Raw genomic sequence first — 24,054 nt, forward strand, 5'->3', positions numbered from 1 at the left:
GTCATGCGACCCACCAGCTCATTTCCCGCAACAGAACCTATGTCGTCACATGAGCTAAGCTCTGCGATTGGCGGAGGCTGGCAGAAGCAGACGCAAATTAGGTAGAACTTACAAACTAGACGAACGAGCGATTTGCGCTTAAATTTACGGCACATTCTTTACAAAGCAATAAGAATGATGGGACAAACAGTGGAAGTTACGAAAGCACATGTAAACATAGAAGTACTGATGCGTTCTGCTGTTCGTACTGCGCACAGCATGCTTGGTTTCGCTGCACAGCACTACGGGGCTTGGGGTTGTCTCAGACGACACTGGCCGATTGACGCAAGCAACGGTGTCTTACGTGACCCCATTTGTCGAGCGAGCACTGTTTCATTGAAGGAATATTTTCTCCCAGAACAAAAACAAGCCATGTTTAAATGCGGGCAAAAACAAACCAAACGCTTGCCACGGTATGGTGGCGCCATCTACGTTACGGAACGTAAAGAAACGCGGGAACAAACCAACACCGCTGTACAGGGTGGAGACAACCTTCGAACGGCCCCGTGCCGCCGCAATTGGGCCAATGGGCTCAGCGCGTTATTCTTTTCGTTTCCCACGAGACCTAGCAACGCGAAACAGACAATATGATTCAAACTTCTTCAGTAAACCGCGTTGCGGCGATAATTTTAGCGCGGTTTTGACACAATGACTTGCTTCGGCGGCGAGCGAGCAACCAAAAATGGCGGCGCCAGCGTATACGTGTCTCTACCCTGTACGGCGGATGCGTGAATGAAGGTACTCTAGGCTGCAGAGCGGTCGGTTTCAGTGATGTCACTTGGGACCACGAAAACGCACGATTGAGCGGGAAAATCAAAATTTTAACCTAAATTGTTTATTTCTTAGTGAATAAAGCACCGTTTGTATCCGGACAAGCGCTGGGGGCACTATAAAACACGAAATCTTTCGAATAAAACCAACTTGCATTTTCTCTTCATGGCTCCTTTAAGCGAATGGGGGGGGGGCACGCTCCTCTGCGCTCATAAATCGAATAAAGAACTGCTAAACGACTCTTGTTTCCGAAAAGGCGTACGACTGATCTGAGGGAGCATTTTCTTCAATGAAAATATCTCGCAAATAACAAAGATGGTCCCACACTGAAAATGTCGTCGAATGACGATAGTCGTCTGCCGCCGCTGTACGTAAATAGTATGCCTCTCTTCTCTTCCTGGCCCACCTCTCACGCTCTTTTCGGCCGCCTGGACATGGGCTGCTTCAAATTAAGTTTGATCTCTCTCTCTCTCTCTCTCTCTCTCTATATATATATATATATATATATATATATATATATATATATATATATATATATATATCCCTCCCCTCAACGCGGTGATCAAAAGAACACGTAGTGCCAGTTACGCATTGCTATTTTGCCCCAAGAACGCCTAATGTTTTAAAGCGACGATTTGACTGCCTTACTAATGGCATTGCAGTTAAGCAGTGTTGTACACGTTCCTCTAAAACAGGAACGAAAGCTCGTTCCTCATTCGTTCCCAATTTTGAAACAAGTTCCCGTTACAAGTTCCGTTATTGCGGAAGGAACGCGTTCCAGTTCCACTTCGAACATTGGAACGTGTCGTTACATTAACGTTACATTTCATTCTTAAAAATTGAAATACGGTTTCGGATAATCCTGAGGTGAAATAATGTGAGAAAATTAAAACTAATATGGAACTACGTATATTTGCAAATATTAACACCGCCGGCAGCAGATTATCTCGGGATGAAAAGAATCCTAAGAAACGCTCCAAGGCGATTTTTTTTCGAGGAGCACCGGACAAACTCCCGACTTTTCTAACTGCGCCCCTGATATACAAAGTTCACATAAAAATGCAGAGAAATGCTTAAATGACCTCAGCTAAACATATCTAACTCACGAGGGGCTCCTTGTTCACTAGCTCTCGCTCTGAGTGTCCAAGACCACCAAACACTTCGGTATTATTACACAAAAACCACGCCTCGAGTACCTAGTAACTAACACTCACTGGGCCGCTGATTGGCCAGGTAAACCAAACCCAAAGATTTGTACACAAACAATCACGCGATCCATACTTTTACTCTCACTCCCAGTGTTACGACTGAGCCCGTCGCTGGGCTTCGTTTCAATACTCCTCGGCTGTGCGGCGAAGCCTCCACTACGTGGCCTTTCCAACAAGCCCCACCGTGTCGGTGACTCATGTGTTCACGTCTCGACAAGCCCGGGTCAGACGCTTCGCTTTCGGCGCATTTCAAACTTCGGTGGTTACCGGCGAGTAGCGCCGAGACTTGCCCAAGGACACGGAAGCCCGCAGCTGAGTCCTCCTCTCTCCCCTCTCTCGGACTCAGCGTGCGCCGCTGCTACCGACTGCTCACGAACTCTGGAAAGAGTGTTGTGTGTGTCTGTGACGTTCGTGGCGTGTGCACAATCTAGAGGGAACGCTGTTTTGACCGTTGGCGCTTTTGGGTATAAATAGACCTCGCCCAAGCGCTGTAGTTCCATTCCTGTTTGAGCAGTGAATCATTGCTGCCACTTTGCTCGAGTCCTATACTGTTACCTCGCCCGTCGGGGCATTGTTCTTTGGCTTCGGCTCACCTCTCGCTATGAAGTAAACAGTTACGTTAGCCTACGGCTTCTGGACTTCTTTCCGGCTGCAACAGCGGCTGGTCGCTCGCTTCACAACACGCTACCACACGTATGTCGGAGGCGACGGAGCTCGGCTCGGGTGCGCCCACCTGTACGCAACACCGGGCATTCATCAAAACACAAGTATATCACAGGTTGAAACCGACCAACTAAAGCAACTCTGAACGCTGGCCGTCGTCCTTCGGGCGGCATGTATTGTCCATACAGCGCGCGACGAAATTAGGCCCAACAATGACGAAATTCCTGTCCTTTGTCGACACGACGCGTGCGATACCTGGCATTCCCGTCGACCCATTCCCGCCAGATCAAAGACAGACCGCCCCGTGACGAACTGCGCTGGTTCCCTGCACCATCGAGCTGTACACATCCCGAGACACTGCTGCGCGCCCATAACCGGTGATCCTTAGAATGTCCTCACAGGGAGGGCAACTCCCCCGACAACAACGCACCCGCACCTTGCGCGCAGTATAATGTATTACCCCTGACAAATATACAGGTAGGGTGGTTTCACATGGAACCTGCGGCGCCGCTCAGACTTAAACAACCTTTCTCCGGCAGAGAACCATTCTATCGGCCAGACACGCATCTTGGCCTCCCCAGACAAACTATGAAAGGTGAAAAGCATTCTCGTGGCTGTGCTATTCACCCGTTGAACCCGTTGCTATTCACCCGTTGGCTGTGCTATTCACCCGCGCTTTGGTAACGCCACAAGCTTGTTAACCAATGGGAAGCCCAAATCGACGGGCCGGCTGAGCTAACCGAATCAGCCCATTCAGATGACCCAATCAGAAACCAACAGATAGAAAATCGTAACATCACACTCGCTTATCTCGGCATTGTTCTAGATTTGCACTTTAGCTGATTGGATTGCGGTCTTCTCATTTGTATCGCAGAAAACTTCGCGTTTTAACCATCTTTCTCCCAGAAAGAGGCGTTAGATTTTTTTTCTTTTTACTTAACAATGTTGACACGCATGAAGTATTGGTACAAGGTTTGGAGGTTTGGATTGGAGAGGTCTTGCCTATATAAACTTATCTTCCATAATTCTATCTTTTGGCAGTGTGGCTGAGTCGAGAGACAGACAGACAAAATTTTTCGGCCTAAGTAGCCAAACAAAGACAATCGCCTTAAAGATACGGTAGAATTGCAGGGACCGAACCCAGGACGTAAGCGTTAAGAGCCGCTTTTAGCAGTTGATGACAAAGATCGCGCCAGTGTTCAAAGCTAAGCGCCAGGTGTATCAGGAGCTGCCCATCGTCCTGACTTAGAAAAGCAATGTCGCCACCACACCGACATTCACACTGGCCCCGCTACTAAGGCCGGGTTCAAACTGCTGCCACAACTGTTATAACTTTACGAATGACGTCATTCACGTCTCAGCCAACCTAACTGCGTGACACGCCGTTCTTTTTTTTTACGTTTATAGATCACGATTTGGCTTTTGCGTCGATAGTCTGAACATTGTTTAAGGCGGCTTCGACCAGCGACGACGAAGTCATCAGCGAGCCACGGCCTTCTACTCGGCGCACAGTCGCACTCACTGATAAGGTGCCCCGATGCGTGCTCGTCTCGTGACATCGAAGCACCCTATGGTTGAGAGAGTCACAGCGCCGTCGGAGGTACGATAACCACCTTGCTTATTCACTCTTTGTGCTTACAAATATACTTTCAATCAATGAATCAATCTGGTGGGGTTTCTGCGCGCCGCTCCTTTTGGCTCCGAAGAACATGGCGGCGCTCACTATAGCTCACAATAGTCGTTAGGCCATCGGGCACTCATGCTTTGGCATTCACTGCATCAAAACAAATGTGTTCTCGTAGTCTTTCACTGTGGAATTCACAAGACTCAGCTGCAACACGAAGTGATGCTATGAACAAAAATTCATTTCCAACTTTTTTTTGTAAAGTTGTCTAGTTTGAAGCAAACCGCGAGGAAACTTGAGCCTTATTAGACAAGCTACAGTTTCTGTAGCCTCGACGCTACTCGTGAACGCTCGTATCTTTGCTACTAGAGAAATGGCGCTAACGGGATAACGGAGGGGGAGACAAGCAGTGCGCAGTGTCTGTCGTTTACCTCCGTTTGTATCGCTTTCGGTGATGTTTGGAGTTCGGAGCTGGGACAAGATCGAGCAAGCGAACAGTTGGCCCTTTAACAGAGGCGCGAAGTTCTCCCCTTCTAGCCAAGCACTGGCCTTCGGAAACCTTGCGAGGCGGTCGGAGTTCGGGCGAGGACCGTACAACGGGCACGCCGACGCCGAGCGAGACCTCGCGCTTCCATGGTCGCGACCGCCAGCTTTCAGACCGCGGCGAGAGGTGCGGTTCCCCAGAAAACAGGGAGAGAGAGAGAGAGAGAGCGAGACGGAGAGAGAGAAAGAGCGAGGGAGGGAGGGAAGGTGAGAGGGACAGGAAAGAGAGACAGACAGAGAGAGGAGGACGGAGAGACATAGGGGGATTCGGGGAGGGAGACAGGGACAGAGAGAGGGAGAGACAGAGAGAGGCAGAACAAGGCAGAGCTAGATGGAGGGAGAGACAGAGAGGGAGAGAGGGGGAGGGAGACAGAGCGAGACAGACAGAGAGAGAGAGAGAGAGAGAGAGATTTTATTCCCCCAAGCGCCAATTCAGGGGAGGGAGAGGAAGGCCCCCGGTGATGAAGGCTGCCCGCGTGAGGATGGTTTCTTGCAACTCCGAATCAGAGCTGCCCAACGCCCCTATGCTCAGCGTCGCCATATGGAGAAAATGGGTTGGGGAGATGTGGTCAACGGGTTGGACCGCCCCACAAGCATGGCAGTGGTCTGAGGAGTACAGAGCGAGATACATGCGGTCCAGAGAGCGGTAAGCGCTCGTCGTCACCGAGAAAGCGCTGCCTGAACCATGACGCCCTTCCACCGCCGCTCTCAGTCTATTGCACAACCGCTATCACGTGACAGCTTCAAGGGCACACTGCCCCACTCTTCGCTAAGTACAGGAGAGTAGTAACCCTCTCTGCAGCCGCCCTCTACCCTCCAAAATAAGCGAGGGTTCCGGCTAGGTCGTTAACCATAATGTTCACAGCGCAATAAGAACAGACAACAGACAGAGTAAAGGACAGCAAATAAGCCACGGTGCTTGATCGTGGTCCTTTATTCTGTCCGTCGTCTCTTTTGTATGATGATGATGATTGCTCTTGGTTTCCCCTTTGAAGCGGGGTGATGACATGTCATTTTACCAAAAAGGACTAATGCAACCATGTTTTACACTCTCGGTTTAATGCTAGCGCTGCTTAGGGCAGGCACTAAAGCTTATTAGGCCCGAAATAATTTTTTTTCCTGTTACAGGTGGTAACTGTCCTAGGCAATTTTCCCCTCTCTGCTTTTCGTCCACCGGCATTCTAATCTTCTTTTCGTCCCCTCGACAGCTTTGAAGTTAACTTCCTCTCTGATACCCTTAAATCCTAGGGCTTCTGGAAGCCCAATATCCCTTCATGTAGATTTGGATGGATACCCTCACATTCTAACACTATGTGCCGCATAGTTTCTGTTTCTTTTCCGCAGACAACGCATACCCCATCATTTTGTGAATACTTCCCCACAAAACTCTTAGTTCGCAGGCAACCTGATCTAGCCTCAAAAAGCAAAGCACTGCCCTGGGAATTATCGTAGAAATTTTCCTTTCTGATGTTCAATTTCTCAGCCCTGTACACCTCTAACGACGTTTTATCTTCCATTTTTTCCCTCCATTTATTCGTTTCACCCTGCCTTGCCTCTTTTTTGGTTACCTTGGCTGCTTTGGATTCTCCACCTGTATACCTGTATACCTGTACTCCTCCCCCCCCCCCCCCCCCCCCCCCACGGTTTTGTCTTCGCGGGCAAAAACGGCGAGGCACCAATAATTGCTTCGCCCCTATACCCAGGTTTCACGTTAGTGGAGATGGCCCGGGATTTTATTTTTCTTGCTTTGGGCTGCGAGTTTTATTGTTTACAATTGATTCAAGGTGTCACAAAAAACTTCCGGCTGTATTTAACAGCTCCCAGAAACGTTATTCGATATTTAGCGGCCTTGCTGCATTTATTTCACCGAACCACTTAGCAGAGATGGTATTCGCACTTTCCAGCGAATATAGGTGGCGCGACGGGGTATCCAAAATGCAGGACGGGACGATGATCGGGACGTCGCGTAAGCGCGCGCGTCTGGAGGAAAAAGCCGATCCGGGCCCATTAGTGTCTCTTCAGACCATCTTTTCCCTTGCTGATGAGACATGAAGATGCTTTGTCGGAGGCGAAGCAGTTTATAACACCAGTCAGTGTTTCGCGTCATCAGGGATGCCACCGATGACATGCTGAACATCGATTGATTTTGCCTGCAACCGAATGGCGTCACCAGCCAACCGCACTGCGTGAACGTTTGTTGGCACTGCAGGTTCTATGAAGGGTACGCTACACTTCCATTCATGCTCGTAAAATTGTTCAAACACGCTTTACGAATATTTATTAGGCGCCAAGCAGAGCTCGGTATACGCAACCGAGCACAGCCTTTTGTTATTGCCACTTGCGCAATTGTGTCGGGTTAAGTGCGAGTAATGCGAGTAAATTATAATTTTGGGGGCTGTTTTTGCAAGGAAAGATCCAACGGCATTTACGCAGGTTACAGATAATAATAAAAATACCGAAACTGAATATCAAACGCTGTCGCCTCTATGGCAGGGCCTGTTACATCAGCTGTGCTGGCTTTCAGCACGCTGTCGGAAACGACGGCGCCGCAGTAACAAGTTTATTTATTTATTACAAATACCTACATCGCCCATTCCTTTGGGGGGTTTGAGAAGGAAAAAAAAGCAGCGAGTTAAAAACATTAATGACACATAATTCTTAAAAGAGAACGAAGCACGAACAACCCAACAAAGCAAAAATGCCACTGGAATGCAGCATTTATTAAAAGAAACCAGCACGTTAATAAAAGAACAATGACGTTCTCCTGTTGGTTCTTGGCTTCACTTTCTTCTCGGGCGTGCACATAGGAATATTATGCGGAGGCACGGCGCCTTTCATCAACCGCGGTTTCAGTGACTGCAGACCATCTATTAATAAACGACACACGCAGCTTGCACGAAACCCCCACCATCAACAGCGAGAGAGCGAACTAAACTTACGGGTATTGCTCCAGAAGAAGTCAGCTTTCGTGAAGTGACTACTGCAAACCCCATTGTGCTGCTGACACCTTTTCCAATGCGGAGCATAGTTCTCCAAACCTTTCTGGGTTTTTTTTTATCTCTAAGAAAGGTTTTTTTTTAGTTCGCATTTTTGCCATGCGGCATATAAAGAAAAGATAAGACATTAGGTAGAATAAACATACCGGGTACAAAAGCACAGGTAGTCAGGAAATTGATGACCCTGTACAAGTCTAAAGGTGGGCATGGAGTCCGGTCTCATGTAAAAAGTTCAGCAGCGACCTGCAGTAGCGGTCTTCGTTCACCCACCGGTTGAAGTCCCCCGGTTTATCCCACCGAAGACCAACCACTCTTAGAGCACTGTCCCGAGCTGTTCTGGTTCCTTTGCACGTGCACAAGAGATGATTGACATCAGCTTCAGCCGCCGAAGCCGGACACTTGGGACATGTTCCTGGGTCTTCTGGTGCGGGTCTCCAAGTCCAGGTGACTGAAGGTGTGAGAGCCACCCCAGCCCGAAGCCTCCTCAGAGAAACTTCCTCCACCCGGGAAAGATTAGGGGGGAGGGAGCAGACACACGGGGGAATTAGGGCACGTGTGTCCCTTCTCAGAAGAGATTTCATGGCTAAAAGGCGGGAGCGTGGATCACTAGGAAGAGGGCTAGGGGCGGATTCAGATTCAGGTGGGGCCGGAGAATGCGAAAGATTGTCCGCTAATTGGTTGAAAAAATTGTTACCGTGCCCCTGTACCCAATGTACGCGTACCATTAGCTGTGCTGTCATGTGGAGGCTGTGAATGTGCTGGCAAATCAGGGGAGTCTTTTTCACTTGCTTTAGGTGCTTCACAGCACTGAGTGAGTCTGTGTATATATGCGTCTCTTTGATGTTAGGGAGGGCACGTGCAGCTTTGATTGCGTCATATACAGCCTGGAGTTCCAGTAGCAGCGGGTCTGGCGTGTAGGTGGAATAACAGCGCGAGCCTTTCAGTGCTGAGTGTGTGGAACTGACGAAAGCGGTCCGTCCTCCGTGCGGGAGAAGGGCTGCGTCTGTGTACAATACACAGTAACCTTCAGGAACTGTGGTATCTGAGGTTGGCGCTGGCTGTTCACGGCGACAAAGCTTCGTTGTCTTGTTGGTTGTTATTGCTGTATAGCGCCATGGTGGAAGGTCGTCTATGGTTGAAGTCACGGGAGGCTCTTTACAGAAATACGAATGGAGAGCTCCGACGATAGGTATGTAAAAACGCTTGAGCTTTCTTGCTTCTTCACGCTTATTTACAAGCTCTGTGATAGTATTGAGCTGAGCGTGCTCCTGTAAGATAGGAATCGGAGTGAGACGAGGAAGTGCCGTGATGGTTCGCATGGCCTCTCTGTTGATAGCCTCAAGCCTCGCCCATTGTTGTGCTGTCAGTCTGTGAAACTGTGCCTGGTAGAGTAAGCGCGGCTGTAGAACAGCGCGTACAAGTCGCCGAGCCACCTCCGTGCGGGCTCCTCCACTCCGCGTGGCAATCCTGCGGATCAAGTGCAAGGTCGTCGAGGAGTCTTTCCGTGCCTTTCGGAGCCAATGGATACCTGAACCCGACTGGTGGATCTGAAGTCCCAGCACCCGCTGCTCTTCCTTGGCTGGTATTGCGGCTGAACCAATCTTAAGTTGACAGTTAGCCTTCGAGGCTAACTTCCTCCCCGCCTTATTAGCCACTTGTACATAGCCAGACTTCTCAGCGGAAATTTCCAGGCCGGCTGATTGCGCAAAGGCATGGAAAACATCCAGGGCTTGCTGCAGATGACAACACTGCAAGCCGAGGTCTCAGTTTGTAGACCACAGTGTGACATCGTCAGCGTAGATGAGAAACTTCACACAAGGGATGTCTTGTAGCTTCCATGCCAATGGTGCAAACGCGATGTTGAACAGTAGAGGCGCCAGCACGGAACCTTGCGGTACCCCACGGTTAGATTCGAACAGGCCAACAGGCTTTCCGTCCACTCGTACTGAAAACGTCCTTGAGCACAAGAAGGAGTGTACCACTTTGGTGACATGAAGTGGAACCCCCCAAAAACTCCATGTTTCTAAGTATTGTTTCGTGTTCCACGTTGTCATAAGTCTTGGCAATGTCGGTAGCCACCACAGTTCGCACAAGGTGGCTGTGAGGTGAAACATGCAAAATATCGTCAGCCAGAACAGACAGGCCGTCCTCGGTACCCAGGTGCTGTCTGAATCCGATCTGAGCGGGATGATATTTTCTATTGTGCTCCAGCCACCAGGATAACCGAGTGGCCACTATTCGTTCAAATATCTTGCATATTGTAGGTGTCAAGGAAATCGGGCGAAGTGCACTAATACCAGTGGGAGGTTTTCCCGGCTTGGGGATTGGCACTACCACTGAGTGTTTCCACTCGGGTGGAATGACACCTTTAGCCCATACATCATTCAATGAGTATAGTAGTGCTTCCAAAGCCTCCCCCTCCAAGTTCTTAAACAGCTCATATGGGATTTCACCATACCCTGGAGAAGAGTGCGCCTTAGATTATTCAATGGCCGCGATGAGCTCGGCCATCGTAAATGGGTCGGTTATTCCTGAGACGTCCGATACATCAACACAGGGAGGGGCGGCCGAAGGTTGTCGGTAGTTCGGAAAGAAACTGACGGCCGCTCTGTCCGCAAATTCCTCTGGGCTGATGTTGAGAGCCAGGCCAATGCTAGCTGATGGATCCATCACGCTGCCACCCCGCTCCATGGCGTGGAAGGTTCGCCATAAGGCCTTGTTTCCAGTACCAGAGCCAAGACCAGCGCACCAGTCATTCCACCGGCGTCGTGACAACTGCTTCTCGTAGCGTCGAGCTTGTGCTGCGATACGGTTTGCCGTGACACGAGCGTAGAGTTGCGTCGGGTGGCGATTAGCATGGAGCTCTGCTCGGCGGCGCTCTGCCCAGAGTTTAAGGAGGTGCATATCGGGCGTCGGCTGATCCTCATTCACTGTTGTATGTATAGCGCAGTCTGTGAGGACGGACTGCAGCGTAGAAATGAGGTTCTCCGCAGTTAGCGAAAAAGCTCCTTCATCAGAGCGGACCTTGTCCCAGTGAACAATTCTGACCTGGCGACGAAGCTTTTGCAACTTTTTCGCGTGCAGGCCAACCAAAATTGGCGAATGGTCGCTTCCCCAAGCATCTGGCTCCGGATTCCAGGAAGGGTTCCCGGGGCCAAGCCACCACGTAAGGTCCGGTGCATGAGACCGAGTTGAAGGGATGGTAGGTGCGGTAGAGTTAAACAAGGAAAAGTTCATGTCCGTGAATGTGTCGTGAACTTGTACTCCTCTTTTATTGTCGTGCTCGTATCCAGACACAGTGTGTGGGGCGTTAAAGTCCCCTCCTACGAGTATGGGAGTGCCTGGGTACGTTGCCCTAAGGTGGTGGAGCCAACCTAGGTTAAGGCGTGCTCTGCCTGGCCTTCCATAAAAGGACACAAGAAGGAGGGGTGTTTTGGCTGGGCGTGTTAAAACCGCAACCACCTCCTGATGTTGGTTACACCATTTCTGAAGGTTGATTGGTGTTTGAGGAACAAGAAAGGTATGAACGCTGGCTTTTCCCTGCACTGAGCGATTTCTATACTGCAGTACACAGCACATTCGATTGCCTTCTCGTTTTGCGTCCTCAATCTCCACGCTTCCGAACGCTTCGCCCGGGACGCCGATCATCTACAAACAGCTTCGGAAAAAAGGCGCGCGGCGCCACCGTTGCTGGATAGTGCGAATAAGCAACCTCACACACTCTCCAATACTTTCAAGGTAAATGAGGTGAAGGTAGACCCGAAATCGTGGCGTTTTCCTGGCTTATTCATTTCTGCGCAATTAATTTTATTCGTGAAAAAATTAAACATACCTTTCAAGCAAACCACTGCCTTTATTTCGTAACAATGTTCTTGTTTGCCTACAGTTTTTGCCTAGCTACACCAACCTTCTAGTAATCGGTTGCTAACATCGGTGTGATTGATTGATTGATTGTGGGGTTTAAGTTTTAACGCACCGAAGAAACTTCTGGACTGAGGCGCGCCGTAGTGGAGGGAGGCCTCCCGATAAATTTCGACTACGTGGGGATCTTCAACGTGCACCTAAATCTTGATACTTGGACATTTTCGCTTTTCTCCTCTATCCGAAAAGCAGCCACCGCGGCCGGGGTTGAACCCGCGTCCTTGGCTCACCATCACAGCGCCCTAGCCACTGAGCCACCACGGCGGGTTGATATCCAACGTTCTTTATGCTACAGAAAACTCCACGTTTCTTCCATGGGAAAAGACGCACAGCTCATTCTTTTAAAAGAAGGAAAATAAATTCAGGAGGTTATAAAACAGCCGTAGTATAGTAGCTCTTTTGCTAGGGCAGTGTGCAAAAAAAAAAAAAAAGAAAGGAATACGAAGAGAAACGACTTGCGTTCGCTTCGGCGCTTCGAAGCGAGGGGAGTGCAGCCGAAAGGCGCGACAGCAAGCGCCGCGGTGCCGTGCCGTGACCCGATTGGTCCAAACGTCACGTGCTCAGAAGTACGCGAGGAAGCCGGCGCTCTGCGACTAATTTGGTGTTCCCTGCTCTGTGAGCTCCGTCGAAGTATTTCAACGCCGGCCTTCGTTGGACCAACTCTAACAGACGTGAGTTGTTTTCATTGATCGTTCCTTTCGCTATTCGTGCTGTGGGTACTGTTGTGGGAAGAGTTGTATGATGTGACTGTATTTCTGAGAAGGCGTCGCGTTTCAGCGCCGTAGATTCGCGTCGAGACGCGGCGTGTTTGCAGTAGTGGCCGCGTCCGATGCATGTGCGCAAATAATGGATGGTGGCGCGAATGACTTGATGCCGCGTCGTTTTGACACGTGCAGTGCCTGCAACTGCGTGGATTTAGTAGCCGGTAGGGAGTTCGGCAGCTGAATTCCTTCTAGCTCCTCGTGCTCTCTTGCAGCCTTGTTCTGAAAGTTGTGGCCGCGTTGGCCGTGCTCTAAAGGGGTGGATAAAGATTGCCATGACCGTCGCGCACGGTTTTGCGTTGCCACGTGCGGGCGCGTTGGTCTAGTCGTCACATCTTGTGTCGACGCGGTCAGATGACGTCGAGTGGAACGGGTTATTCCTCCACCGTGGGCGCTTATGTTGAGGTCGACCGATGAGCAGTATGCTTGCGGGTGTTCTCCGGTGTTTTTCTCGGGACGTTGTTGTGAATACGTATGTTCTCGCGGTTATTGCTGTGTGTAGTAGTAGTAGGTTTGTGTTTATTGGCGCGAGGGTATGCTTGCTGTGTGTGCGTCTTCGCGCGTTTTGACTGTGTGGCTAGATGAATTCGAAAAAGCTGTAACTTGTATTTTGAAGGCAGTGGGACGCTAAGTAACTTTTTTCCTGTGTTTTGCTGCAACTGTCTCATACAATGGTGCGATTTGCTACTACTACGTGGTTATACCGCTATTCTAACGTTCTTGCAAGGCGGAGAAAACCTCTCGTCGACCATATATCCCCTTCTCTTGAGGTGCGTAACATCTGTGGTTTAGTTTGTTTGTTTTGGAACTGTCTAAACATAAACTTTGGAAAATGAGAACCTTACCCTTGGCAAAAGGAGAGAGCTTGCGAAAAGGCTTCTTCCGTACCTGTTTGAATGTTTGTCGGTGTAATTAAAAATTCGCAAACGAAACGTGCGCCGCTTCCCCCGGCGGGCTTAGCGCATTCGGTTTAAACATACAAATAAACAAAAACAGTTGCACTCGTGCGAAATTTGAAACGGCGTAGCTGACTTCGGCCCGCTGGCAAGCCTCCTTGCGCGAAGACGGGGTTCGCTCACAACGCCACTCGATGCAGTACTCGAAGATCACCCACGGGTGCCTGGAAGGTAGGTCTTCGAATGTTCGGTGGTAGGAAGGTGGACTCGCGTCGCGTGCCAGGACGCACGAGCTGAGATTGCGCACTGGACGGCCATCGAGGCGGTGGCAACATCTGTCGGCCCAGCGGGGTACCGTCGCCTGGCGTTACGGGAATCAACGCATTTTTCGAGCCTCCCAACAGGTCCGCGTTAAAATGGACGTCGTTTCATTTGGTTTGTTGGATATTTACGTCGTTTTTTCATCCATCAACCAATTCGCTGTGGTGGGCAGCCGGAAGGGGCGTTTGTACAAGCGTTTATTTGGACTATTTATGCAGCCTTTAATAGCTATGTGGGTATGGAATTGGGACAAAAACTTGTGACTTCAGGGAAAGCTAAGTGGCCGCGTTGATTGATTGATTGATTGATTGATTGATTGATTTGATTGATTGATTGATTGATTGATTGTAGGGCTTAACGCGTCAAAGCTACACCTGGGGATGAGGCGCTCTGTAGGGTAGGGCTCCGGATTCATTTTGACCACCTGAGAATACTTAGTGCGTCCCGAAATGTCGACACACGAACGTTTTCATTTTTCGCCTCCATGAGAAAAGCAACCGCGGTGCCCGGGATCTAACCCGCGTCCTTGGGCTCACCAGCACAACTTAGCCGCTGAGCCACCGCAGCGGGTTCCACGTTGCCAGTAAAGATATCGCTGTGGTGAGGGAGATGAGTTGAAAGGGCCGTTTCTCTCGGTTTCGAGTCGCCTCTCGCTGCAGATAAAACAAGTGTTTTCATTATTAAAAGCGGAGCTGTTGAGACTCGCAATGTCCATTGACGATCGTAACGCCAGGCGAAGGAACTCCGCTAGGCCGACAGATGGCGCCACTGCCTCGACGGCCGTCCAGTGCGCGATCTCGGCTCGTGCGCGGGACAAGCGGCGCTAGGCCCCCACACTGTATATGATGCTCACATGAAGGTTTAGCGGACGATTAATTCTCTTGGCTACACTGAAAACCGCCATGAAAGCGCCCACCGTGTCTGCGCATGCGTCCGCATCTCGCAGAAAGAAAAAAAAATCGAAGCGGCTCAGCTCAGCTAACCTTGGATATGCAAAACAAAAGCTAGGCTTAGTCTGGTTGAGTCTTGGTTTCTCTTGATTAACCTTTGATTTAGCTGTATTACCGACCACGGCTCAAAGCCGTTGGGTCTAAAGCGCTAGGTTTGATATTTTGCAAGTAAGTCGCAAGTTCTAATTCCCGAGGGTGCTTTTTTTTTTTTGTAAGTTGATTTTTTCGTTTTCGGCCGATGTTTTCTATACTGAGCTAACCATTGTTGGGCTGTAACGTTCACTGCTCCACGAGCGAGTTCGCAGAACTCGCGCAGACTGACACTGACGCGCTAGCGAGTTCTCGTTGGCGTGCTGTTGCCATAAGCACCGACTGCTTGCGGGCAGTGGGCACAGGCCAGAATCAGCGGACCCTTGGCCTGGTGCGAACACGCTTTTTACGATACAGGCATGAGTGAGGAAAGCTCCAAATATGGGGGAAAAGCGCATGTATTTGAGCGTCTGCGTGGACGCGGAGGGCGTTCATGCACTGCGTAGGCCTCAGCTAGTGAATGCTACGATTCCAAGCCGTCCTGGGAGGCTTATCTTATGCATTTTACAGCCGACAACATGGCAGATGCGTGGTATGGTGGTTATTGAGATATCGACAATGCCCATCCAACGAAAACGTGGGATGTATGTTGTTTTACAGAACCGAAACCGAAACTTGTTTGAATGCTAATCTTGGACATCGTCCTATCACGGTGCATCTCCTCCCGACGTCACAGCCTTTAGTTGGTGCGGCCGCCGCAGACCGCGCACGGTAGTTTTTTCTTCTTTCGGGCTTTATAAAATAATTATCGACTTATCAACCGGATAAACGATGAAAAGTGTGGTAATTTGAGCCAGTCTACGCAGTGCAAGCAAAAACTGGAGCTTGACAAGTTCACTTCAGTGTCCCCCCTTTGAAATGGGGCCTTGCGAGCAGCGCCGACAGCGGGCCCGGCGAATCACGCGATGCTCTTCGAGGAGCGTATCGCTGGGGGTATGTCTCCGGTCAGAAGGTTAACTTGCGCATACTCCGCAAAACCGCTGGACGAAAGTAGTAAAGCTTTGCTTAAAAAAAAAAAACTGGCCCCGGCGTCCGTCGCCGGTGCCGTTACCACCCTATTCTCGGCCGTGGCGTCAACAGACATAGTAATAGCAGTAAGATTGTGTGGTAACGCTTTCCTTGCCCTAAAGAACTCCGCATAACCACCGGGGGACAGAGCCTCGGTTGCGAAGAGCGGCACGACGCATGAATGGCCTACGCTGCAGCACATTTGCCTGCGGGTACGGATATCGACACATGTATGCCCGCACCTTGCCCACGGCAGAGTCGTTCAATACTAAGGTAAATAATGTTTCCGAAAAAATTGTAAGGTTCACGCGCATGCCGATTTACACGCGGCGGTAGCGTAGCGGCGTAGCAGAGAGTGCATTGTTAGTTGGGAGACCAGCACAGACATTTATCGGCGAGTGTACGAGCGACGAAGTCGAAGCGCTCGCCGAGAGCTGAGCAATCTGGGGCAGATGCCAAAACAAGGCAGCTGGCCGACGACTTTAAAGAAGCCATGAAGAGAAAACATAAGTTTGGTTCATTCGAAAGATGGCCTCGTTAGAACCATACTGACACCACTTTTAACACAAACTTCGCTCAAATAAGCCACATAATTAGGAAAAAAGGGAATGACCATGCGACCCACCAGCTCATTTCCCGCAACAGAACCTATGATATCACACGAGAATTCTCTGCGATTGGCGGAGGCCGGCAAAAGCAAACGCAAGTTAGGCAGGGCTTACCAGTTTGCATAGTATGCCCGTTAAACATACTGCACATTCATTTTATGATAGTAAGAATGGTGGAGTAAACGGTTGAAGTTCCGAATAAACACGCAAGCGTGTACGCCAATGCGTACGAAACTACCGCCAGCCGAACTCCACGTCTCGCCGTCGCCACCGTCGCGCAGACGAATTTTCGGGTTCGAGGCTCTTCGGGGCCAACGAACCGTCCCAGCACGCACAGCCGCGACCTTGCTTGGTATCTTAATCCCTTGACAGGAGGTTGGCCGTCATATCGCCTACCAACAAAATAGAAACGAGGGAAGTAAGGAACAGCAAGCAGCGACGAGATAGTGCCAGTCGTCGCAGAAGTTTCGGAATGGTGTTGGCTTGCTGCTGTCGTTACGAGCTCGTTTCCAGTTTACAACCACTGAAAACTTCAGTGTGTTGGAGTACTTCACAATGGAATTTCGTTGCTGCGTCTTGAAATGCCCATGTAGTAAGGGCAAATCGTCGAGGGAATGCGACATCCCCGCCGGTGAGGAGATCTTCTTTCATTAGCTGCCCAAGGACGAATCTCGGCGAAGCAAGGGGCTACGTTTTGTGAACTTTGCGAACGGAGGAGAAAGGGAGCTAAAGGAAGTACGAGTGGGCTCACTTCGTTTCCGACGAAGTGATTACGGCAGGGATACTTACCTTAGCTCACTCCTGGGAAATGCTGGCGCTCGTCGCCGACTTCGTCAAATCGCCGTGAAAGCGCTCTGAGCTTGGAAAAAAAATACCGTACACACCGCGCATTGACGCTCGTATCTTTCTGGTCGGAGCAGAGAGCTCGCGCGAACGGCTTTCCATACACGACACCGGCCAACTGGCATAAGCGATACTGCTACTTAAATTGAAGTATTATTAACTGTAATAAAAATACGGCACATACGTACCAGTGTATTCGTCCGTCGCGACGGGGCTGACGAGGCAGCGGTGCCGACGGCTGGGCGTTCGTCTGTTGTGGCTATCGCGGAATGGTCGCTTTCCGGTCCATCCGCGTATCCCACAACTCCTGCCGCTCGTGCACTTAGAAGCATTGAGCGTTCAAGTGGTGTGAGGTTGTTAAATGCAAGCCCGAGCTTCTCAGCGAGAGTTTTGTTCTCCGGATCAGGCGATTCCATGACTGGGGCTGCGGGTGCACTAGGTTTTACTAGTATTTTTAAAATGGCCGCCGTCTGGGTTTCGGCACGAGTTTCGGTTCCTGTTTGATTCCCGCGTGTGGGTGCCATATGGAGTCGACATACTAAGTATCTGTTTCATGGACCGGCTCGTATGACGCCATTCTTCACGTCACGAAATGTGCAATTTAGCGGGAGATTTAAAATTTTGGCTTAAATTGCCTTATTTCTCAGTGAATAAAGCATCATTTACTTCCGGGAAAGCGCTTGGGGTACTATGAAACACCTAATCTTTCGAATAAAACAAACTTTTGTTTTCTCTTCATGGCTCCTTAATCATGCTTTGCACAGGTAGGCTGTAGGACCGTGCGCGAAACAAAAGTTAACGTCGAGGTAATGATTTGGGCTCGGTGGGACTGCCTCACGCGTGCGCCGCCATGCCGAAGCCTGCGCGTCGCCGTTCGTAAGGCGACACTTATGGTTGCCGACATGCGCGCCACGCCAGTGAATACGACCTATATATCCACCGATAAGCTACCAGACCTCACTGGGTAAGCTTCGAGTACGTGCGTACCGCTGAAAGTGGCTTTATGAGCGACCCCCGCCTCTTTTGCAGGTGGCCGCCCGTGTGCCGAAATTGCCAAATACCACTGCTGTGGTCAAACGAAAGGTTTGAGGGGCCGTATCGTGAGGAGCCGTACTCCTTCGGTCGTACACGCCCACCGCCGCCTTCCACCGGACCCTTACTGCAGGCCTAGAAGTGCCAGGAGCATACGTAATAGTGTGTACACGTATAGATAGTTGTTCGTAAACATTGGTGTGTTTTTATATGTGTATGCATCTGTTAATTTTAATTACAGTAATACCTCGTTAAGTCGAACTCGGATATCTCGAAAAATCGGCTAAGTCGAAATTTTCCGCGGCACCGAACCATTTCCTATACGCCCTATGTGTTTGGTGCCCTTTATTTCGAAGTATTTTTGGGTCAAACTGCGGATATCTCGAAATCTTGACAGAGGGGAACGAAAATTTCGCCGCCGCGTACCGTTTCACAAGATTCGCACTATGCTGCCGCGCATAAGCCCCTCGATTTCTTTCTCGTTTAGCCGCGACTATCACAAAGCCGATGTTTTCCTTAAACGTGAAGTCTGAGCCTAGAGGCATATCGACTTCGTGGCGCGTCATTTGATGGTAGAGACATGCGCAGAGGTACAACAGGATGAGCGCGTGACAGGAGAACTTACGGACGCCGAAATCGTTGAAATAGCCACAAAAGGACGGCGAAGACGGGGGCAATGATGACGAACCTCCTTGAGAGGTGCCTACATATGCCGAAACGGAGAATTTGCTAGGCTCGCTGCGAAATAAGGTTGAGTGCAGCGGCGGGGAAGATCGGCTAATGCAATGCGTCAACTCCGTCAAGCAGCTAGAGCATTTCTTACTATAGGCCCGAGTGCGGCCGCAAAGCAGACCAGCGTTACGCAGTTCTTTTCTGATAATTAAGATTGCAGTGCTACAAAACCCAGCCCGTGAACGTCTCCTGTATGTTGTTTTTCTCTTTAAAACCTTTATGAAAAGCAAGATTTAAAGCTGTTGTTTAAGAGCTGCTAAGTAGTAGCGCCTTTTGTGCAAAGAACTCGATATTTCATGGCAATTCACGCAACTTTGCTTATCTCGAAAATCCGCTTATCTCGAAATATTTCCCGGTTTTTACTACTTCGAGTTAACGAGGTATTACTGTATATATTAGCGTGTGTATGGTTTTGCCGTTGCGAAACAGCTGCTGTGTATACGGGTTGCCAGGCACGCTTCAAGTGGTCGCTGACCGCTTTTTCGCCTGGTGCACCCCCAAAACTCCAATGTTTTAAAATAAACTTGAAACTTCAAACTCCCGAGAAGATGCGACGGCGGTCCAGTGTGCGGTCTCGGCTCGTGCGCCGGGGCACGCGGCTCACTATCACCCCACATATGTCCACCCATAAACTACCACACCTCCGTGGGTAAAAAGCTTCTAGCACGTACATACCGCGGAGACTGGCGTTGTGAGCGACCCTAGCCTCTGCGGGAGGTGACCGCCCGCGTGCCGAAGTCAGCTCCGCTGTTTCCGCTTACAGGCGTTGAACTGGCTTCAGTCAGTTTTACTTGTACCTCTTAAATTACTATAATGTCACGCGCCCACATTTCACCTCTTAAATTACTATCCTCAAGCCCGCCCACGTAGCATTTACTATAATTAATATGCCTTCTCTTCCCCTAACCCCCCACATCCCCTTTTACTATCCCCCTCCTCCCTTCCGTTCGGCCGGTTGAGGTGTCAACGCCAGACAGTTATCGGCCTCTATCTCCCCTTCCCCCCTCCCCCAACAATCACTTTCTTCTTCTTCTTCTTGGTCCTGTCAGGTAGTACAGTTTGCGCGTTCTGGGTCATGCAGTGGAGGCGAACCATATTGCACGCAGGTAGCACAGCAGGTGAATATCCACTCGCGGAGTTTTTTCTTTACTTTTTTTTTACTGGTAAAAAACTATATTCATTCAACTATAACCCGCCGCGGTGGCTCAGTGGCTAAGGCGTTGCGCTGCTGAGCACGAGGTCGCGGGTTCGATTCCCGGCCGCGGCGGCCGCTTTTCTGGTGGAGGCGAAAAGCAAAAACGCCCGTGTGTGCGAGATTTCGGCGCACGTTAAAGATCCCCAGTTGGTCCAAAGTAACCCGGAGCCCTCCACTACGGCGCGCCTCTTCGTCTGCGTTGCGTCGGCGCGTTAAGCCCTACAATCAATCATCCAACTATATACGCACTATCGGGCCTCTTCCGGAGGATGTCCGAACAGAATGCATTTGAAACACGTCTCCTCGCACCACGATGCATCTGTTCGGAGGGTGAACTGTGCGGCTAAATATCAAAAGAAACAACGAGATATATCGTCATATCTGTTCAGTGTATCGTATTTCTTTTAGTCGTGCTCTCTCGCCTGGCAGTAGCCCCGCAGAAATTGTAAGTGGGAATCATTGAGCAGACACGGCATGCCTGCACACGACCCGACGCTTTCTGCTTCTGTGCTGCTCAGCTTGAATCGAGCGTGAGCGAAAATTCGCTTAGCTCTGATCCGTAAGCGTCAGTTTGATGTCGGTTTTTGGTCTTAGAAGCGAATTTCTTGTCGGGGGTGGATTTTTGATTCAGAATTTGACTTCTTTTACAGCTGAACTGTGTCGAGTAGACGTCCTAAAACATAAATATTTTAATTCTTTAAACTTTCATTGGCGTTCTGCATTGAAATGGAGACATTTCAGGGGCACTCGGTTCGTTCTTGGCTGCCTATCTATATTCACGACTTTATTATAGCCGAATCTTGAGTACAATAGCGATCATTTTTGAGTAGCCCACAATACGGAATCCTTACGGGTAATTAACTGTAGTTGACTGTGAATATTGCGTACAAATGATAATCTAGCAATACTCGACCATCGACAAAATACTATTGATAGTTTTGTTTGCATCGCTAGTTTGCTTATTCGACCATCGGGCGACTCGCTAGTACTATGTATAGTTTTGTATTCGGCAGAAAAATATCTAGACTCTCCGAACATTTTTTGCCGAGCGACTGTTGTATTATTTACGGCAAACCTTGCATACTTTATTTGAAGATACGCATATTCGTTGCCGCTTTCCAGGTCCCTTCTGTAAAACGAGTTTTTTTGTTGAGCCAGTTAACAAGCTTTCATGATTGACAATCCAGCGCGCGAAAACACGGCACAAAAAAGAACGAGAGTTAGACAGGACAGCGCTGCACTCACAACTGATTTATTTTGAAGAAAACGTTGGTCATATATACAGATCAGTCTCCCACGTATATATGACCAACGTTTTCTTCAAAATAAATCAGTTGTGAGTGCAGCGCTGTCCTGTCTAACTCTCGTTCTTTTTTGTGCCGTGTTTTCGCGCGCTGGATTGTCAATCATGAACATTCACCAACTCGCCCAAATCACAGTCCTCTTGAACAAGCTTTCCGCAGGCTTAATGTGACAAAACACTCTAGGAACTTTAATAACTTCCCGAGGTTATTATGGGCGGCTTAGACCCCGGGTGCAGGCCTAAAAAGCGAGAACCTCGGAAGGAAGAGAGAGAGACAGAGAGAAATAATAAAACATGTTCCACATCCATTGTTATTGCGGTCACTCCAGACCAGGGAGGAGTGGCATCAGTCCCGGACCCACTGGCAGTTGTCGACCAGCCGTGCCACATTCACCAGCCAAAGCTGGCAGCCGGGATCTGAGCTGGTCAGCGCCGCCACCCACTGAAAAAGAGTTAGGGTTGGGATAAGGATGGGAGGTTCATAGTGTTGGGACATGCACTGAATTTGTAGTATATTAGGAGCGAAGCAAACTCAGACACATGGGCTCTGATGTTTTCTTATCAGAGCGCGCGTCTGTTCCCGGATAGGGGCCATTTAAACTCCTGGATCAGTGAGAAATGTGTTTAGTTAGCCCTGAAAATTGCTGCGAAGCAGCACCCATCCAAGTATACTGCGCTACTATTGCCTTTGCTATTGACAGTCTGAAAAAAATTAAAGTGTGTTCTAAATCCTTGTCCATATTTACAACGTACGCAGGGCCTGCTTTGGCGTGTACACTTCGTAGCATCAAGATGGAGCCGAAAGAGAAAAACCCAGACTTGGTCGAAGCGGTTCGGGAAACCCGGCTAAATGATCCGGAGCTGCAGGCCATGGGAGCGAATGCCGGAGAGGACCAGTCGCTCGAGCCCGTTTCAGGGGAAGTCGAAAGAGACAAGCCCACTGAGTCAGTCGTAGCGGATGCCGGAAGCGGCGAGCGACCCGAGCCCCTGGGAGCGGAGGCCGGTCAGCAGCACTCGGTCGAGACCTCATCGGCGGAAGCTGAGGAGACAGGCCAGCGCCAGGATGATCCACAAGCATCGCACCTGACTTCCGGAGCACGTCCACGGCAAAAGCCCGACATGTCGCGCGTGGTCGCCCGCGGTCCGCGCAACACGCACCCGCTGCAGCACCGCTGGAGCCTGTGGTACTACCGGAAGGACAAGCGACGCACCTGGGAGGAGAACTTGATGGAGGTGACCTCCTTCCAGAGCCTGGAGGACTTCTGGGCGCTGTACAACCACATCGAGCCGGCCAGCAACCTGCGCCGGGGCTGCGACTACGCGCTCTTCCGCTACGGCATCGAGCCCTCGTGGGAAGACGTGAGGAACAGAGACGGCGGCCACTGGCTCTTCGCCGAGGACCGCAGCCGCAGGGACCTGGACGGCGACTGGCTCGAGGTCCTGCTCTGCCTGGTCGCCGAGGAGTTCGGCGAGCACAGCGGGGACGTGTGCGGAGCCGTGGTCCAGGTGCGCTCCAAGGAGGACAGGATCGCTGTGTGGACGACGGACAGCAGCCGCGAGGTTGCCAACCTCGTGATCGGCCGCACGCTCAAGGAGAAGCTCAAGCTGCACCCGCGCAACCTGATCCCGTACCGCTCGCACGCCGACATCATGCGGACGGAGGACGGAGCCGAGATCAAGGCCAAGTACAAGGCCTGAGGGCGACAAATCCGACAAAGCGCAGTGGGCACGAGGCCGTTAGAGGAGAGGTGTACAACACGGCCTTCACCGATGATGTCATTATCGTATTTGATGACCTGCGTGTTGATTTGGCTTACTTTAAATAAACGTTTATTGAAACCTAATCTCTATCCGTGTCCAGAGGTGGAGCTTGGATCTCATGAGTACGAAGACAAGTTCACCCTAACTGCCGAGAGAGCCCTGAAGGAGCGGACGTCTAAAAGGGCCTTCGCACGTCTTTCCTGGGCAAGCCAGAGAGTATCCGTGATGCCCTGCTACCCCGCATTACTCGCGGCTTGGAGCTGAAAAAAAGAATTCTGGAATAACCATGGTAGAGTGTTGCCATGCTCGTCGTCATCGCCGGGGATGGTTGGTGAACTAGAGTTCCTCTATATAGCTCCCTGCGGGAGCTATGTAGAGGAACTCTGGGGTGAACCGAATGCGAAGGGAAAATGCAACCGCGTTTAATTCAAAAGAACTTGTACCCCTGCTACACTGGCATTTCAAAGGCATTCGCTCCGACCATCAGTCGACGTGAAATTGCCACGCAGACAAAATACAAGAAAGATGTGGTGTTGTATAAGTGTGCTCTTAGCATTTGTCCGTCATCAAACGATGCTTCTTCAGTGAGAAATTAATCTTTAAATTTTGATTCTCCCACCAACTCACGCTGTCCAGTCCCGTGGTTCAGTCTGCAGCGGACTGCGAAACGCTTTGTTTACCGTCAGTACACCTAGATGGCGCCACCATGCTACCCAAGACCGCTGACCGCCCTCGCTTTGCTTCTGACCGTACTTGCGCACGGCTTGCTTTTGCTACGGTTGGTTGTAA

General features: G+C 50.3%; 1 pseudogene across 1 annotated transcript; it reads left to right on the top strand.

Annotated features, from left to right (window-relative positions):
- The first annotated feature begins 12,302 nt into the window (after positions 1–12,302).
- On the top strand, positions 12,303–23,294 carry LOC144149106 (eukaryotic translation initiation factor 4E-1A pseudogene; annotated as a pseudogene). The gene is made up of 2 exons (XR_013318185.1): positions 12,303–12,436; positions 22,262–23,294. The product of XR_013318185.1 is annotated as a eukaryotic translation initiation factor 4E-1A pseudogene (transcript).
- The last annotated feature ends 760 nt before the right edge of the window (positions 23,295–24,054 follow it).

Source organism: Haemaphysalis longicornis, unplaced genomic scaffold (genome assembly GCF_048455015.1).
Source record: "Haemaphysalis longicornis isolate Haplotype H1 unplaced genomic scaffold, Haemaphysalis longicornis Haplotype H1 scaffold_8, whole genome shotgun sequence".
Lineage (NCBI taxonomy): Eukaryota > Metazoa > Arthropoda > Arachnida > Ixodida > Ixodidae > Haemaphysalis > Haemaphysalis longicornis.